General features: G+C 50.3%; 1 long non-coding RNA gene across 1 annotated transcript; it reads right to left on the bottom strand.

Annotated features, from left to right (window-relative positions):
• Positions 1 to 7: 7 nt before the first annotated feature.
• LOC139437420 (uncharacterized) lies at positions 8 to 12,836 on the bottom strand. The gene is made up of 3 exons (XR_011647220.1): positions 8,982 to 12,836; positions 3,004 to 7,734; positions 8 to 2,858 (listed from the first exon to the last, which is right to left on the bottom strand). It is a non-coding gene; the product is annotated as an uncharacterized lncRNA (long non-coding RNA).
• Between the last annotated feature and the right edge of the window lie 4,345 nt (positions 12,837 to 17,181).

The following is a 17,181-nucleotide window of genomic DNA, read 5'->3' as shown; positions in this document are numbered from 1 at the left end:
AGAGGTCACATTGTGCCCATTTTACAGATGAGAAAACTCAGGCTCAGGGAGGTTAAGGGTCTTGCCAGTAATGAAGTTGGAGTTCGAGCTGGAATATAATTCAAGGTCCTGTTCTCTCCACTAAGTGGCCTTTGCTTTCCATACGTGTGTACAGGGAGGGTGGGCATACTGGGGAAGGGGTGCAGGGAGGCAGGTCTGGTGGGAGGCGACTCCCTGTGAAGATCAGCCTAGAGATGCTCCAAAGGGAGAAGCTGTGGGGGGTCTGCAGAGCCCTGGCAGCCTGGCCTGACCCTCACCGGCAGGAGACTTGGATGCTGCTTTCTCTCCCCACTGATGGCCAGGAAGGCAGTGGGGCAGGAGGTATGCATAAGGACTTGCCCCAGAGATGCCAGCAGTGGGACATGCAGACCATTATCTCAAGGGAAGGCAAAGGCTGGTCGGTCTTTACTTCTTATTTTCTTTTCATTCTAAGTGTCAGGCACACACAGGAGCAGTGCAGATGGTATAATCAACCCAGTACCCATCACCCAGCTTCAATCACCACCAACTCTTGGCCAATCTTGTTCTATCTATACATTCACTACCTCCTTCTCTCCCACCCCAAATTATTTTGAAACAAATTCTAGATATTTCTTTGACAAATATTTCAGTATAACTCAAAAGAAAAAAAAAAAGATTTTTTTAAACCATCATCAGCCTTACTAAAATTTAGAGAAATTCCTTAAAATCAGCCAATATCCAATCAGTGCTCAGATTTCTCTGGTTGTGTCACTAATGATTTCTTTACAGTTGGTTAAAATAAGGCTCATACATTGCAGTTAGTTCATGAGTTGCTTAAGTCTTAGTCTGGAGGTCCTTCCTATTCTCCCCCCCTCCCCGATTTTCTTCCCTTGCTATTAATTTGTTGAAGAAACTGGGGTGTTTGTTCTGTAGAGTTTTCCATAAATCTGGATTTTGCTTATTGCATTCCTATAGCGGTAATACATGTTCCTCTTTCCCCTATACTTCTTGTAAATTGGTAGTTAGATCTCACAGCTTGCTTGGATTCATGTTTGATTTTTTTGTTTTATCACTACTTCTTCATGGCTGATTTGTATTTCCATTCAAAGGTACATAATATCTGCTTGTCCCTCTCTGTGATGTCAGCAGCCATCGATGTTCGTTGCTTAGGTCCATTCTTTCATTAAAGACTGCAAAATGGTGGTATACTAAGTCTATCATCTGTCTTTGTTTATTAGCTGGAATATGTCTATAAAGAGAAGTTTCTTCTTACCAACTATTTAGTTACCTTTAAGTATAGTTTATACAAGAAAGGATAAGAGCTTGATTTTTAACCTTTTTTGACAATTTTCAAAATAATGATTTGGTTCCACAACATCCTCCAAAGGTGACAAACAAGTTTATCTTTTTTGATTCTTTTTTTCCTTAAGTACCACTGTGGACTCCGAGATTTGGACATAAGTGACGTTTCAATCCATTAACGCTATTATTCTTATTAATGCTCAAATTGTCCCATCTTTGAGGCTAAGGGAAGCCTCTTCATGTTGTCTCCTGCGTCCCTTTTAACATAACCCCAGAAGTCCTTGACAATTCCTCGATTTCTGAATGGCAAGATGCTCCAGGCTCATTTTGTACATATCCTCCCTCAGACTTGGAAACAACCATTTCTCCTTAGAGCTCTGACTTTTTATTAGAACTGGCTTTTAGAGATCATAATCTGCATGCTGGGGGTGATGATTACTAGGTGAGTTGGTTATTCTTTCTAACCCTTTCTATGGACAGAGCTAGGAAACACATGCTTTATTATTATTATTTTTTTGAGGTACCAGGGGCCAGGGATCGAACCTGTGACCTCACATATGGAAAGCTGATGCTCAACTACTGAGTCACATTGACTTCCCTGAGTTGGCTATCTCGTTTGTTTTGCTTGTTGTTTGTCTTTGTTTTTTTAGAAGGCACTGGAACCGAACCCAGGACCTCCCATGTGGAGGTGGGTGCTTAACCACTTGAGCCACATCTGCTCCCCATTATTTTTTAAGGTGAAATTCAAATTTAGGACTACAGGATTTTCACTTAGTCTCTGTGATCTTACATCTGTATCTCCTCTTGTGATGATGTGTCAAAGGCTGTTCTAAAAGCAAATCTTCCTATTGCATCTCCCATCAAGTAGGAAGTGTGAGAAAGCATTTAAGTCTTTCAGTCAGAAATAAACCCGGGCTCTTTGTTAAGAGGTGGAAACATCAAGAAGGGGAAAGTCCACTTCTGGGTCCACAAGGGATGACACTTTTTTCATGGCAGAGGAACCAGCTCCCTCCGCCATCCTGTGTATGGATCCTCTGATCTAGCTCTTCTCAATCCTGGCTGCGCATGGAAATTATAAAAACCCCTGACGCCTTCCCAGTGCCGGACCAATTAAATCAGAATTTCTGAGGCCAGGACCCTGGCATCAGAATTTTTTGAAAATGTGCAGTTAGCATTTAGAACCATTGCTGCAGCCCCATTTCTCAGCAGAATGAGAAGAAAGAAGCAAGAGCGTTGGGGGGGGTTGTAGAATAAGTGCCACCTTTGAAGGCCCCTAGCCTGGGTACAAATTCTGGCATTGCCAGTCTCTAGCTGTGAAATCTCTGGACAGTGCTAAGCAACAGAACTTTCTGTGATGATGTAAACGGTCCATATGTAGTTAACAGCCACATATGGCGACTGAGCACTTGAACTGTGGCTACTGCAACCTAGTGACTGAATTTTTATTTTTATTTAATTTTAACTAACTTACATTTAGAGAGCATGAGTGGCTAGTAGCTACCAACTTGGACAGCGTCTCTCTGGAAAGTTGCTCAATGTCTCTCCAAGCCTTACATCTGTGAAATAGAGAATAAAGGTTACTTTGCTAGATTGTTGTTGGGATTAGAGGTAAAGTCTAAAAAAACGCTGCAATAAAATTCTGCTTATTTTCTTGAAGAACAGCAAACTGCCACTCTTAAAAAAAAAAAAAAAAAAGCTTGCCTGGAAAATGAGTGCTCAAAAGCACCCACCACAGAGGGTAAAAATTTTGAGCCGTGCCAGAGAAACTCTCAGAAAATAGTCCTTAATTGTAGAAGTTCAATTTCAGCAGGAGGTTATCAGTTACAACGACTGTATTTCATTACGGATCTGCCCGGGCTCAATAAATTAAGCAATCACTCAAAATAACATGTTGCTTTAATCCCCTCTTGGAACAATTTCAAGTTGTTTGGTTTTATATTAGCACAGCCCCTGAAAAGCGACTCAACGTTGGCTTCGTTTCTTTTCCGTCAATTTGTCAGCCCCGCACTGGAAACATCTCTGCGTCTCCTGACTGGCAGGAGGAACGATTCCAAGTTGAGCGAGCTGCCTTTTATCAAAACCGGAGCATTTTCCATCCTCTGGCCTTTACACGGTCCACGTTGCATTCGCGGAAATTACTGGCAGGTTTATCTACAACCAAGACAGAAAGAGACACCTCTCAGCAGCCGAGTTCTGGGAGTTCAGAGCTAACCTCGTGGCAGCTTTTCCATGCTCTTCTTCTCTCTCGTGGTTTATAATCTCGCAGTAGAATTCCGTTTCCCCTAGAAACTTGGCACTGGAGGTGGCAGCCTGGGAACATATTTGTTTGTGTAAATTAAAAGGAGAATATGTTTTGACCATATTTAAGTTCCAAGCCCACAAAAGATATAAACACAGAATTGCACAATGCTGCTGGCTGCACAGTTCTGGCTCACCTCTCCAGCTGTGCCTCTGTTTATAAAAGCCCAGTTAACAAGACTTACGGACAGTGGATCTCCTCAGAAAGCTACGGGCACAGCCTCGGTGGCCGGGCTCACTCGCACCCAGGTCCACGTAGAGAGGTTCTCTTACCTCGCTCGGATTCTTCCCCAACACATCTTTGAACTGTGCTCTTGACCGTGGGGCGAGGCTGTGCACAGAACAGCGCCCCCCACAGGCACCACTGGAGAGCGTGGACATGGGCACAAGCCCTCTGAAGCACACGGGTCAGTAGCTGTGGAGATTTAAAATGCACATACCCTCTAACCCAGCAAGGCCATTTCTAGGAATTTATCCCACAGGCTTATTTGGACACATGCCAAACAGTCTACATGTTATAAAGGCAAATCCTGGAGTTAACCAAAACCTGAAGCAGTAGGTTAAGTACCCTGCGATGCTAGAAATCAGGCAGCAGATCTGGGGGTTTTCGCATCTTTAGGATATATTGTAACGCCCACTTTCTTCAATATTGTGAGCAAAAAAGGAAAATGTGCATGCTCTTGAATACTTAGGGAAGTTATGAGGATGCAAACTGCACAGAGTTACTTTTAGAAAGTGAGACTTGAGTTACAAGAAAAGCGTACTTTTAAAATTTTATTTCACCATAAGCCTGGTGTTATTTTTAAATTGGGGGCTAATTTAAAAACAAAGAATTAAAAAAAAAAATTTTCCACCCTTGCAGCATTAATATAAAAATAATACTCTTGTTGTATGCCTGTCAGGACAATATGGGGGTGGTGGGAATCTTAGTTTTTCTAGTATCTTTATGCAAATACCTGGCAGTGGGGCTGAGTGGTGCCCCATAAAGGCATGTCCGCTTCCTAATCCCTAGAACCTTGGATGTTACCTTCTATGGCAGAAGTTGAGGATCTTGAGAAGATGACCCCAATTATGCGGATGGGCAGTAAATGTGATCGCACATATCCTAAGAAGAGAGAAGCAGACACAGACAGCGAGAGAGGAGGCAATGGGAAACCGGAGCGAGTGGGCCACCAGCCAAGGGGCATTGTGGGCCAGAAGAGGCTGAAGACAGGCCTAGACGGCTGCAGGGAGCAGACCCTGCCAGATTTGGGACCTCTGGCTTCCATTACTGTGAGAGAACAGACTTTTGTTTCAACTACCCAGTTTCTGCTCCTTTGATACAGCAGCCCTAGGAAATCAGTAATAACCCGACTTCCAGAACACCTGTAGAGTGCATGAACTTTTCTTCCCTTGACCTGTTTGGTGGGGCCAAGTACTGTGATGTGCACAAAGGATTCACGCAGTCACTCCACAGATGTTTTATTGAGCAGCTACTGAGGGATAGACAACGGTTGCAGAGGATACAGGAGAGAACAGGGCAAAGCTGCTTGCCTGCTTGGAGCTGATATTTTAGTGGGAGGGACAGACAGGAAATAAATAGAACCTTGAGGAGGTCCAGTAGTAAAAGGTGGCACAGGAACAAAAAAGCAGGGGGTTGAGGAAGGAAACTGGGAGAAGGCAGCAGACGGGGAGGGTGACACTGGAGGTGACCCTGAAGACAGTGAGGGTGCCAGCTTGTGTATCAACCTGAGAGGAGTGCTCCAGGAGAGGAAACAAACACAGGACTTGCCCTACAGATGGGCTGGATCAGAATAAATAGCAACGAGCTCCCCTTCCCCCCACTCCCCGGTCCTTCCCAGCGTCCTTGCCTCCCACATTTACTGTCTGCTCTGTGCCAGGAGCTGGGGTGCAGAGACGAATGGGGCCCGGCTCCCATCTTCGAGGTCCCCGCGTACTGGGGGAACGGGTCCTAAATAAAGTGACAGTTAACAAGGTGGTAGACATCAGTGCACAGGACACGGCAAGCTGCATTTTCCACCCCTGGGGGAGAGGTATCTGGCCAGGGTGGAGAGGAGGGGCTTGGGGGGGGGCTAGCTAATGAGATTGGGCAGGTGCAGGCAAGCAGGAGGGTGTGCCTTGAAATCCAGGCAGGAGGTTTTCGCTCTGATTCAGCTGGAAATTAGGGGCCCACGGAGATGGACCTGGGGACTCTAATTCTAAGGTCCGGCAGGCACGCTGGGGTGAGAACATGAGTTCTGAGGATAACCTCTGCCTGTGAAGTTTCACACACTCCATGAAGTCCTGAACGGGGACCCTTTGAGCCACAAACAACAGAAATCACTTATCCGCCTGAGGGAGAACAGGGGACTTAGTCATTCAGGTCGCTAAGGGGAGGAGAGGGGAAAAGGCTGAGTTGCTCTTGGATCCAAGGGATCAGGATTCAGCACCCGAGGCTCTCCACAGCCCCGCGCCCCCCTCACTTCCCCTTCTCTCTCCTTAGCGTCAGTCTCTGGGGCCACAGGTAGGCCAAGCCACCTCCTCAGTGGATGCCAGAGAGAGGTAAGCACCCCCCCCCCCCCCCCCCCCCCGGTTACGAGAGTCCTGGCCTGGCCTCCTTCACATGACCACACCTGCGGCGGAGCTCAGGCCCACCGGGTCACCTGTCCAGGCCTGGATTGATGACGGTGGCCGAGGGTTGAGCCTCGAGGGGCCCAACTTCGGCCGTCTTTCAGCTTGTGTGGCCAGGAGGTCAGGTGTGGGAGAGAGAGTGCTGGCAAACCCAAAACACCGCGCCCCCCGCGCCCCCAGGGCCTTCTCCTGCCCTTGCCTCTGCTCAGGGTCACCTCCGGAAGCAGTCAGGCTTTGCTTTAGGGCCTCACTCTGGCTGGAAAACACCCCAAAGCTGCCAGCGGGACTTACTCAGATCTGTTGGTAATAGTTCTTTTTCTTTCTCCTTTTTCCCCAACTGTCATTGCGCTGTTTTAATTGAATTTTGAGTGTTCTCGGGGTTGGGTCAACGACCGCCTCTCTCGCTGTGAGTTCCACGCGGGCAGGAACCCGGCTGCGGTGCTGCTTGCTCTCCGGCTTGGGCTCAGCACACAGAGCCTTATGCACAGTAGGTCCTCCAAGAGTTGAACGAATGAATGAACAAGTGAACAACTGGCAGGGCAGAGAACGGGAGGAGCTGCAAGGTCCCGTCACCTCCTCAGTGAGTCGACACCCCCCCACTGTGTTACAACACATGCCCCTTCCTGATTAAGCTGTTATTTTAAAGTTACCCTTAGGGGCCAGGGAGAGGTCCAACACACATGGGGTCCGAGTCTCTGGGTGTCTTGAGATTACGAATTGTGGGTGGACAGTCTAGGAAAGAGCAGGAAATAGGGCTCCTGCGGTGGGTGGAGGCTGTCCTTGGAGGCGAATTCGTCTGTCTGAGCTGGGGGACCCGGTGCCAGGACGGCCTGGCAATGTCTTCCACAGCCACCTGCCTTCACCGGGCACCCCCGGTCCTGGTGCTCCAGATGGTTTGCCACCCCACAGGCTCCTGCTCTCAAGTCCGCAGCCCTGTCATTTGCTGTGATATCAGAGGACACTCGGAGTCCAGGACACAATGGTGCGGCCAAATAAAACAACTGCGGGCTCTTAGGGAAGAGGGCTCCAAGACCAACGGTTATTTTTTAAGTACTTAAAACCCACATGTCAGCCGGGGTCATCTTATTTTTGGAGATTCAACTGAGATTGGCCTGAACTTTGGTCTACATGCCACAGGAGACCCAACTTTCTTCGGAACCCTTCCAGGGACTGGGGGCGGGGGGCGCTTACCCAAGCCTCGCAAGTCCTATGCAACGAGAAACGCGTTCTCCTCGGCTACCCTCTTGCCAGCCTCTGGGCACACTGGCCTCCTGGGCAGTGGCACAGCGTCCCATGCTTGTTTTAATGCTCTGCTGTCGCCGTCTCAAGCTTCTGAATAATTTTTGAACAACGGGCTAGGATTTTCACTTTGCCCTGGTCTCACAAATTCTGGAGCAGGTCCTGCCCTAGCTTGGGGGCTGCCGTTCTTTTTCCAGCCCATACCGGGCCACTCTGGGCTCTGCCCCTAGTCTGCCATTCTTCCCATAGTCATCTACACAGGGATGGGGGTGTGGGAGACTTCGCCTGGAGATTTGCAACAAAAGAAAAGGTTGACACCTCAGCCAAGGAAACAACGCAAAGGGCGGTGCTTGAATTGGCTTTAAAAGACTCCATGGAAAATAAAGGGAGGGGACGGGGGAGGCAGATGACACAAGACTGGCCCTAGGTTGAAAACTGCTGAACCTGGTTGATGGGTACAGGGTACTCGCGACAGCATTTGCTCCACTTTCAGGAAGGTTGGAAATTTTCCATAACACGCAGTTGAAAATGGAAATATGAGATGTGCCTCTGGCAGTTCCTCAAAACGTTAAACATAAAATTACCACATGACCCAGCAATTCCACCGCTAGGTCTATACCCAAGAGACACAAAAAGCTACATCCACAGTGGATGAAGACTGGAATACGGACGTTCCTAGCAGCATTAATTTTAATAGTTCTTAAATGCACATCAAAAAGTTCTCAAATGTTCAAAGAGTTCTTAAATGGCCATCAGCTGACAAATGGATAAATAAAATGTGCGTGATGTTCGGCCATGAAAAGGAATGAAGGACTGGTCCACGCTGCCACGTGGGTGAACCTTAAAAACACTCTGCTGGCTGCAAGAAGCCAGCAGAAAGGACCACACCTTGGACGAGTCCACCGAGAGGAACCGTCCAGAAGCGGCGACTCCACAGAGAGAAAGCAGATTCCTGGTTGCCCAGGGTTGGAGGGGCTGGGGGAAATGGGAGGAGGTGATAGCTCAAGGGGACAGGATTACTTTTTGAGGTGATGGAAAAAAGTTACCAAATTGACGCCACTCTGTGAATGTACAAAAAACCAGCGCACTTGACACCTTCAAAGGGTAGGTGAATTCTATCTCAATAAAGCTATTTTTAGAAAAAGATGCTTCCCTCTTCCCACCCCCTCCCCGGCTGGACATCCTTAGGTTCCAGCCTCCAGCTGTACTGGGAAGTTTCCTCTTCTTCTCCGCTTTCCCTCTGCGCACGCACATGCAAACACATCCCACTGCCATCTCCCCTTCTGGTTACTTTTTCTTTTTTTTTAGGCACCTGGGCCGGGGATTGAACCCGGGATCTCACACGTGGGAAGTTGGCACTCAACCACTGAGCCACATCGGCTTCCCTGAGTTGGTTTTTCTCATTTGTTTGTTGTCAGTCTGTTTTCAGGAGGCTCTGGGAACCGACCTCCCATGTGGGAAGCAGGTGCTCAACCGCTTGAGTCGCATCCACACCGCCGCCCCCCCCCCCCCCCCCCCCCCCCCCCCGTTACCTTTTGATGCCGAATGTCTTCATTCTCCAGACCCCCTCGTGGTCTTCAGAGAATCCCCTTCCACAGCCAAAGTGCCTCCCTGAAGCCCTTTCCTCAACTACAACACCTTTCTCACCCCCACTGAGGTTACTCAGTGGACAGCTATTAAAATTACAATTCTAGAAATCCCCCTAAGTGCAAACAGCTGTAACTTCAAGAGCTCCTGAGGTCCCAGGAAGGAGGAGCCAGGCAGTCTCTCGGTCCAGGGACAACGCTTGCCTGTTCTAAAATGCAACTCTTAGTCACCTCGCAGGTGGCAGAGGACACCGCGAGAGCCAAGGACACTGGGTCCTGACCGGAAAAGCGGGTGTTTCAGTCTGGGGCAAGGGTTGGCAAACTGTGGCCTGCGGGCCAAATGCGGCCCACTCCCTGGTAATATAAATGAAGTTCCATTAGAACCAAGCCCCTACTCATCAGTTTCCATACTGTCTGCGGCTGCCTTCCCGCTCCACCAGCAAGTTGAGCCGCTGTGACAGAGACCACGAGGCTGGCCAAACCTGAACTATTTATGATCTGGCTCTTTATGGACAAAAGGTGCTGGGAGGCGGGGGCATGAGTCCCGTGCATCGCAGCTGGGTGTGTGATCTTGGACAAATCATCTCGTTCAGCCTCCGAGGTATCAGTCCCTCCCCTCCATGGGGCTTGTGCAACCAAAATGACTGTATACTCGTAGAGGTCCTGGCATCTACACAGCACTCGCTGTGTGCTGCAGGTGGTTGTAATGCTATTTTGAAAACGAGGGAGGGAATCCCCACGGCACAGGGTTGTCGTCTGAAGCAGCGGAGATCATGCCTGTGAAAATGGCTGGCCAAGAACCGCACAAATGTTTATTATTGTTATAAATACCCTAAAGGCTTTTGAAACGATTGCTTCTTAGCAATAGTTATCATTTGGAGCTTGCAGTGTAGATGAACTCCAATTTCAGAGGAAAAAGGACTTTTAATCCAAGCCTCTCTCTGAACAGTCCAGGAACATGTGCCCCCTGGCCCCCGGCTGGGACTTGAACATTCCCCGATAGCAGGCACCCAGGAAGCCAGCCTGTGCACCTTTAAACGCCTGTGCTGCCCCCGAGCTCCCCACCAGGATTGTTCAAGAATAATCTGCGACCGAGGGCTGGCACACAGAGCGCCCTTTGCTGGGGCAGGGGGAGGAGAGAGACCCATGTCTCCACGCGCTGCAGAGGCTGTTTAGAAGCCTGGTGTGGACGGTGAGGGCTGACGCCGCACTGCTCACCACCTGCTTCCCTGAGGGTGTCATTTAAATAGAGACAGCAGCCTCCAGTTCATTCCACAAACATTAACTGAGCAACTAGTACATGCGAGGCCGCGGGAATACAGCAGCAAATGAGTCCTGGCCCTGCCCTCGGCATCTGCCCCTGCCTGCCTTCTACCTGGGACAACAGGGAAACGTGGGCGACGGGCAAGGCGCCCCGAGTGAGTGTTCACAGTGCTCCCCAGGACTTGAGCTCCACTCCCAACCATCCTGCTGAAGAACTGGAAGAGGACTCTTCGGTATGTGGATGGGAGTAACGAGGAGTGAAAGTCTTGGAGTTAAGTTGGATCTGGACAGACTGGCTGCGGCACACAGATGCACTGAGGCACGCACACCCCTGCCCTGAGACCCCAACATCCAGGTTCAGCGTGGGGCCTCGCCCGTCGCGCAGGCTTCTGGATTTCTTTGCTTGCTCTTTGGCCCGTCTGTCTCCCCCAAGCCACCGCCAGCCCCTCGAGGGCAGAGGCCAGGGCTCGCCCCCTGCCGTCTCCCAGCACCTGGCGCAGCACGTGGCTCCCAACAAACATTTGTCCAGCAAAGGAGGGGCAGACACAGGTGTCCAGCCCGAGAATCTGATTGGAAATCAACAGCCACAGTTCTCCAAATTTCAAGCCCATGTGACTTGAGAACTTGGTTCTGGAGACCCCGACATCTCCCCCACTCCCGGCTCTTCTCCCTTGGGACGCTCTCTTCTCAGCAGTGGAGGGGCACTTTGGGGGGGTGCCCTGTGGGCCCAGCCCCCATCTCAGCAGGGCAGGGGCAAGGGGTGGGGTGGCTGGGCCGGCAACTGACCACTGGTCCCTCAGTGCCCGCCCTGGCTGACCAGCTGGGCCCCGCTGCCACCGCCACCCCCACCCCATGACACAGCACAAAGTGAAACCGGAGATGGCCCCTCCTGGCTGGGCCCGAACGCCCGCTGCTTCCCTGCAAAACCACCATCCCTGGGGGGAGCTGGCGGAGAGCTGGTGCCCGGGCCCGGTGCGGGGTGGCCTGGGGGAGGACGGGGGCTGCGTCCCCCTGGCTGAGGGTGCCATGGCGCCCTGCTCGTGCACAGCCGCAGCCACCTGTGCTGTGCTTCATGAGCCCGTCTGATGGACACGCCTCTCCAGGACGGGCGGCTGGCGGTGATGGTAACTAGTCTCCCCATTTCACAGAGGGAACTGAGGCTCAGAGGGGTGCCCCAGCCAGGAAGGAAGACGCTGGGTCATCCTGATCCTCAAAGGAAGACAAACTAGAGATATGGGTGGGTGTAGGGGGCGGGGGCCTAGGGGTCCCACGGGTGTTGATGAGTCCCCCCAGTACCTGCCCTCCGAAGGAGACATGTGACACCCAGGTTGCCAGCATGGGTGGAGTCCCCCAAACATTGGAACTGGTGAACCCTCACCCATCCTCCCCCAGCTACACCGTGCAGAAAAATCTCTTGGAAAAAAGCCAAAATCTTCAGGAAGTAGTCCTCCGCAAACCACTATCTTGATTTCTGCCCCCTCCTCGGATCACCTGTACTATTATTTGCTTAATATTTTTCTTTCAAGCAACTCACTCCTTTTTAGTTAAACAAATGGATGTAAAAGGACCCTTGTACCGTATATTCCTAGTCTATGGGGAAACCCAACCTCTTACCATATTAGAAATTCACTATACACCTATTAAATAATTGACATCTTTAGCCCCTTAAAATCATCAAGTAGATGAGCATATATGATGTGTGGAGTTCCTAGCCCAAGCTGTGGGTTTCATGGATGAGATCTAGAGGCTCAGAGAGGTTGATTCACCTGTCTAGTGGGGGCACAGCAAGCAAGGAGCAGAGCTCACACTGGAATGCAGGCACGGTTGGCTCCAGAAACTCGTGCTCTCTGCCCTGCTGGTTTCCCTGCCTGCCTGAGTTGTCTCAGGCTAATGAGTGTGTGTTAGTAAAAATGAGTGAAAACAGCTTCCCTGGTGAATTTTTTCACTCCCCTATTTCCAAAGCACCTTCACAGCTTGTACCTCACTTGATCTTATAATTAGTAGGTACATCCAAGAACCCTTTCAGGCCAGAGCAGGGAAGGTTGCCTCTCCACTGGTAGGTGGGGAAACTGAGGCGGGGAGCAGGAAAGTGACCTGTGTCCCGGAGCTGGAGCCAGGGCTACCCAGGGTCCCCTGCCAAGGTGAAGATCCCAGAGGCCCTGCTGGAAGGGCCAGGTTGATGGTGAAGGTGAAATTCGCCTGGTCAAACAGGTAACACTTGTTTCGTTTCTACTTTCCCCACCAGCCCCAGAGCAAATGCTGCCGGCAGTAGCCACACAAGTCCCATCTCCCAGCCTGATCTCCCCGTTCTGCCCCTGCGGGCAAAGCACGTGCTTAGCCACCAACAACAGTGGATGGCGTCTTTCTATTTTTCAGAGCGGTCACCAGTGTGGAGCACAGCGAGGGGGAAGCTACCGGAGGAACGGAGGGAGCTGTGTTGGGGCGTTTGGGGAACGTCTTTCTCTCTTCCTTGAGCTGCTGGAAGAACTCAGAGCAGCGGTCTTCCCGGCCCAGAGTCCCCGAGGAATACTGCAAGAGTAATAAGGATTTTTAGGGGCATTATGATAGTGGAATGGAAACACATCTGCCCCCAAAAGTCCCTCATTTTCCCTGCGGTAACGAACCATCTGGGCAGGAAGCGGCGGCTCTCGGAACACCAAGAGCCCAAACTAAAAAGGAAAAAATGGACAAAGTTAAGAGCAAACTTTAAACAAGTGACAACTTTCATCGTGGACGACGGCTCCACTCCGGCTCCAGAGAGGGACTCGTGCCCTCGTTAACTGGCTAAAAGTGTCTTGATGCCGTGGTTTCCATACAGGTGCGCCCTCCTCTATCCCCCCAAAACCAAGGATGTGGAATCCTAGAGCAGGGTCATGGAATCATGACAATTCTTTCAAGTCAGCCAACGGCAAGAGCCTGCACTGCTCCCTGCGAACCCTCATTAACCAGTGACTGAACGACGGATGCAGACCCAGCCTGCCTCCTGGGAGCCGGGAAGGCAGGCAACCTGGAAACCCCAGCTGATTGCAGGGCCCGGCGGCTGCTGGAGGTCGAGGCCCGGGGCAGGCGCGTGGTCAGCACTGACGGGGCGCCAAGGAAGAAGCCACGGCCTAGGTGCTGCGGCCGCTCTCTGCCTCCGCTCAGCTTGGCCACCAGCGCCTGCGGATTAAGGCATCCGGCGCGTCTCCCCCAGCGCACCCCCACCTTGGAGGTCCCCGCAGGCCGGCATGCCTCCGCCCCCCACCCCGGCACCCCAGGCCTCGAAAGGGTTAACCCCTGCAGAGTCGCTGACACCCGAGAAGGAGGCTGCTCACTCAGCAAGCTGGCATATCACACTGGGCCATCGAGAGAGGCTGAAAACAGCGTCTGTTCTGTTCTGTGAATGGAAGCGGCCTTATCGCCATCAGGGTGAAAACTGGGCGCAAAGCTGCCCGGACACGGAATCCACAGAACTGACTACCCTGGAGCTCAGGGTCTGGCAGGGACTCGAGGCATCTGCACTGGCCTGTCACCACTGGACGAACTGCAACTGGGCGCTGCAGGGCTATCTCAGCCAGGCCTGCCGGGGCACCATCTGCGCGCCCCGTGCCAGCCGCAAACGCCGCCCAGAGCTCATCTTTCAAGTAGCACCTAAAATATTCTCTGGGTCAACCCAGGCCTAAATACAGCCTGGCCTCCAGTGCCCAGATTGCACCTTTTAGTGCTGCCCTAAGATACAATCGGGAACCCACGAGGCCTTTGGGTGGCCCCAAGTCCTGTGACAGGGGCCAAATGGGAGTCCCGCAGGGCTGGCTGACTCAGGGCTGGGCACGGCGTCCCTGGCACCCAGCAGCGGGTACATACTGACCCTGAGCGCGGCAGGCTGCAGGCTCCTCCCCGTGCCTTTCCTTCTCTGCTGATCCCCAGGGTGGCTCGGAAGCTGGCCCTTCCCTCCGGGCCCTCCGGTCAGCCTCCAAAGCCCCCTCCTGCCCCTCCGGGCTGCACCCCGACGCTGCCCGGCAACTCCCGGGTAGCTGGGAGGGCTGCCCAGCCCTGAAGGACGCCAGGCTCCGGAGTCCTGCGGCCGGGGGAGCCGAGAGGGCTGCTTTTAGGCCAGACCCGCTTCTGAAATCCCAGAGCTGTGTTTGTTCCACGCCCAGAGAACATCCTGGTCTGTTTCCCTTCGAGCATTTAGGAGCCGGAGCTCAGCCAAGTGGGGTTCGGTCCCCACCAGAAGCCTATGTGGTAACTGGGCTGTTAAATGCTGCAGAATCTCTGGGGGAGACTGTCCTCAGAAGCCAAGCACCCACTTTCCAGCCAAGAACTGCTGGAGGCTGGGTCCCGGGAGAAGAGAGCCCCCTGCCCCCCGCCCCTCCCAGACACCTGCCTGGGGCTTGATTGGGCTCCAGGGATAAGCTGCAAGGCCACGTTCAGGCCTCGGCTGGCAGCGGTCCAGGCCATCTTGGGCAGAGGTGCCAACCAGCCCAGGCACCGAGCTCCTGCCCAATTCCAACAAGCGAGTCTCGTTTTCTGTACTTTTCTGAGAAAATGGTCACACCACACTGAACAGCGAAAGCCACTACATCCTGCCTGTGCCTAGATTTGCCCCCCGCCCTCCTGCCTTCCCAGTGCATTTTTTAAATGGCTTTCTTGTGACACCAGCCGGCATCAGGAGTTTTCATTTTCTAGGTGTGTCTCCCTTTAAGCGCAGCCATCCAGGGACACAGACAGTTTGCCTTGTGGTTCCTTACGTTCAGATGTTTTATTTAAGGGAAACGATGTAAAATCAGAAACTTTTTTGGAAAGCTTTGTAAACATGTACCCACGTCCCCCTACAATTGGGAAGTTTTGAGAAAGCAGCTTCAGAACGCTACTTTCTACTTTGAAGAGACCACGGGAAGGGCTGGTGGGCTGAGAGGGTGACGAGCCCCGATGGTCCGTTCCGTCTAAATTTGGTTTCTTCAACTTTCACCCCTTTCCCCAAAAATTCTGGCTACTGGTCCTGAAAAGCCAATGGTTGTTTCAATTATGTTTGTGGGTGTTCATTCCAAATATAAGAAGCAAAAAAGGACTTTGCGTTTCCCTGAGTTTAGGAATCTGGGCAAGGAAAAAAATTCCAGTTTAAAGTAACTCTGACCAACAATGTTTTATGTGTGTGCCTCATTCTCTGGCAAGTGGTTCTAAGTATCTAGTTTGCCTTACTTTTCCTAAGATGAATTTGTATCCACATGCCTAAAATAGCCGTATTTACTCTATAATCCAAATGAAAAGGAGGCTGAGTTGCTCTATTATTAGGAAGCTATAAGTTTATCTGGCAAGAATTTTCTTTCAGTTCTTAATGCAAGGTCGGGAGCTGGTAAGGAAGCAGCAGAGGGAATGTTCCCTTGTAGGGACTTTTCCAACTTTCATTGGTTTGACTCATAAATGCATATTTTTAAGGAAATATTTTTTTTCGCCACAGCACCACCTCTAAATATTTTACCCCCAGCTATATCTCAGGCTTTTCTGTTGACACTTTTATTTTCCTATGAGATTAGCTATGGTTTATGTATTGCTAAGAATGAAATTCAAAGTTGTTTTTTTTTTCTTCCTAAATCCACACTTCTTTGGGGGAAAAATAGCAACTGCTTAATGAAATTTCACACGGAGAGGCAAAAGGAGAAAAGCCAAAATGTATTCGGTGTATTCAGCAGTTCCACGTTGAATTTTTTTCTTATTGGTTGGGGCGGAGGGAGGGTGGTGGTAAGAATATGAAAAGAAGCTGTGATTCTTTGCTGAATTAATGAAGACTTCTCACTGCAAAGTACTGATTTATACTCTCTTCACCATACTACTTTGCCTGTTTCCAGACTCGGAGGGGGAAAAGTTTGCTAAATGTATTCATAATTACATGCACCGTTTCAGAGGGCTGCATGTAAGCAACGACTGTGCTGTTACAAATGCTTGCATGAAAGCAGAAATCGTTTCACATTTAGCACTAAATTTTGTCTGATTTTCCACACTTAATTCAGGAATTTTAACATTCAGCTTCATCACTGCAGTTACAGCTCAGTATCTTGGCGCAACATCCAGTGTTCCGGCCTCGTTAATCCACGTATAACACGCTATTTGTAGTAGTATCCTTAAAGGCTAATTTGGTGAGATATCCTTATTTAGCAAAGCAAATATGATTTGACAGTCAGCTCTCTCTGGGGCAATGAGGGGGGTGACAATTCAACAAAGGACAGACACAGTTCACAACATAATTTCCTATCAACGAGCCACTTTGGAATCGTGGTTTGCTGAAAATTGTGCTGTTTCACTGTGCCCCATAACAAAGAGAAAGAACTTTGGAAGTAAAGAGCTGTTTTTGCCAAGGCCCCGGAGTACAAATGTCACCTGCATGTACATGTGCCATGTCTATCGAACAGTGAATCTTATATCAAGGACTTTGTGTTCAAAAGTTTTTCAGGTACAGCTCACTTTTCTATTCCCTGATGTGAACATGATTTTTTTTTCCTTTGTTGTGAACGCTTGATTTAAATCCAGGTTTTCAAATAATTTAGGGTGTGTGGATGTCTATATAGGTTATAAGCAGAGTGCTGGTGTGTGCGTGTGCATGTAAATTAATACAACTTATATTAATATTCTGGGATGGGCATTTGTACTCCCACTGCCCTTGCCTTAGAGACCTACTTCTCTGCAAACGTATTGCCCAGATTTTCTTTAAAGAAAATAAATTAAAAAAAGAAATAGCCAGAAAGCAAAGAACTGCAAAGAATACTGAGCTTCCAGGTGGAAGCCCACAGAAGGGTTGCCCCTTTGACAAGAGGTAAGGACAAATCTAATGAAATTGCGATTCATGATTTCAGTGGTGTTTTATTTGGGGGATTTCAAACGCCACAACTACACATGTGCCGCTCAT

The sequence above is a fragment of the Dasypus novemcinctus genome, chromosome 23 (genome assembly GCF_030445035.2).
Source record: "Dasypus novemcinctus isolate mDasNov1 chromosome 23, mDasNov1.1.hap2, whole genome shotgun sequence".
Classification (NCBI taxonomy): Eukaryota; Metazoa; Chordata; class Mammalia; order Cingulata; family Dasypodidae; genus Dasypus; species Dasypus novemcinctus.
The sequence above is the reverse complement of the archived record's forward strand: the minus strand, read 5'-3'. Positions and strand labels throughout refer to the sequence as shown.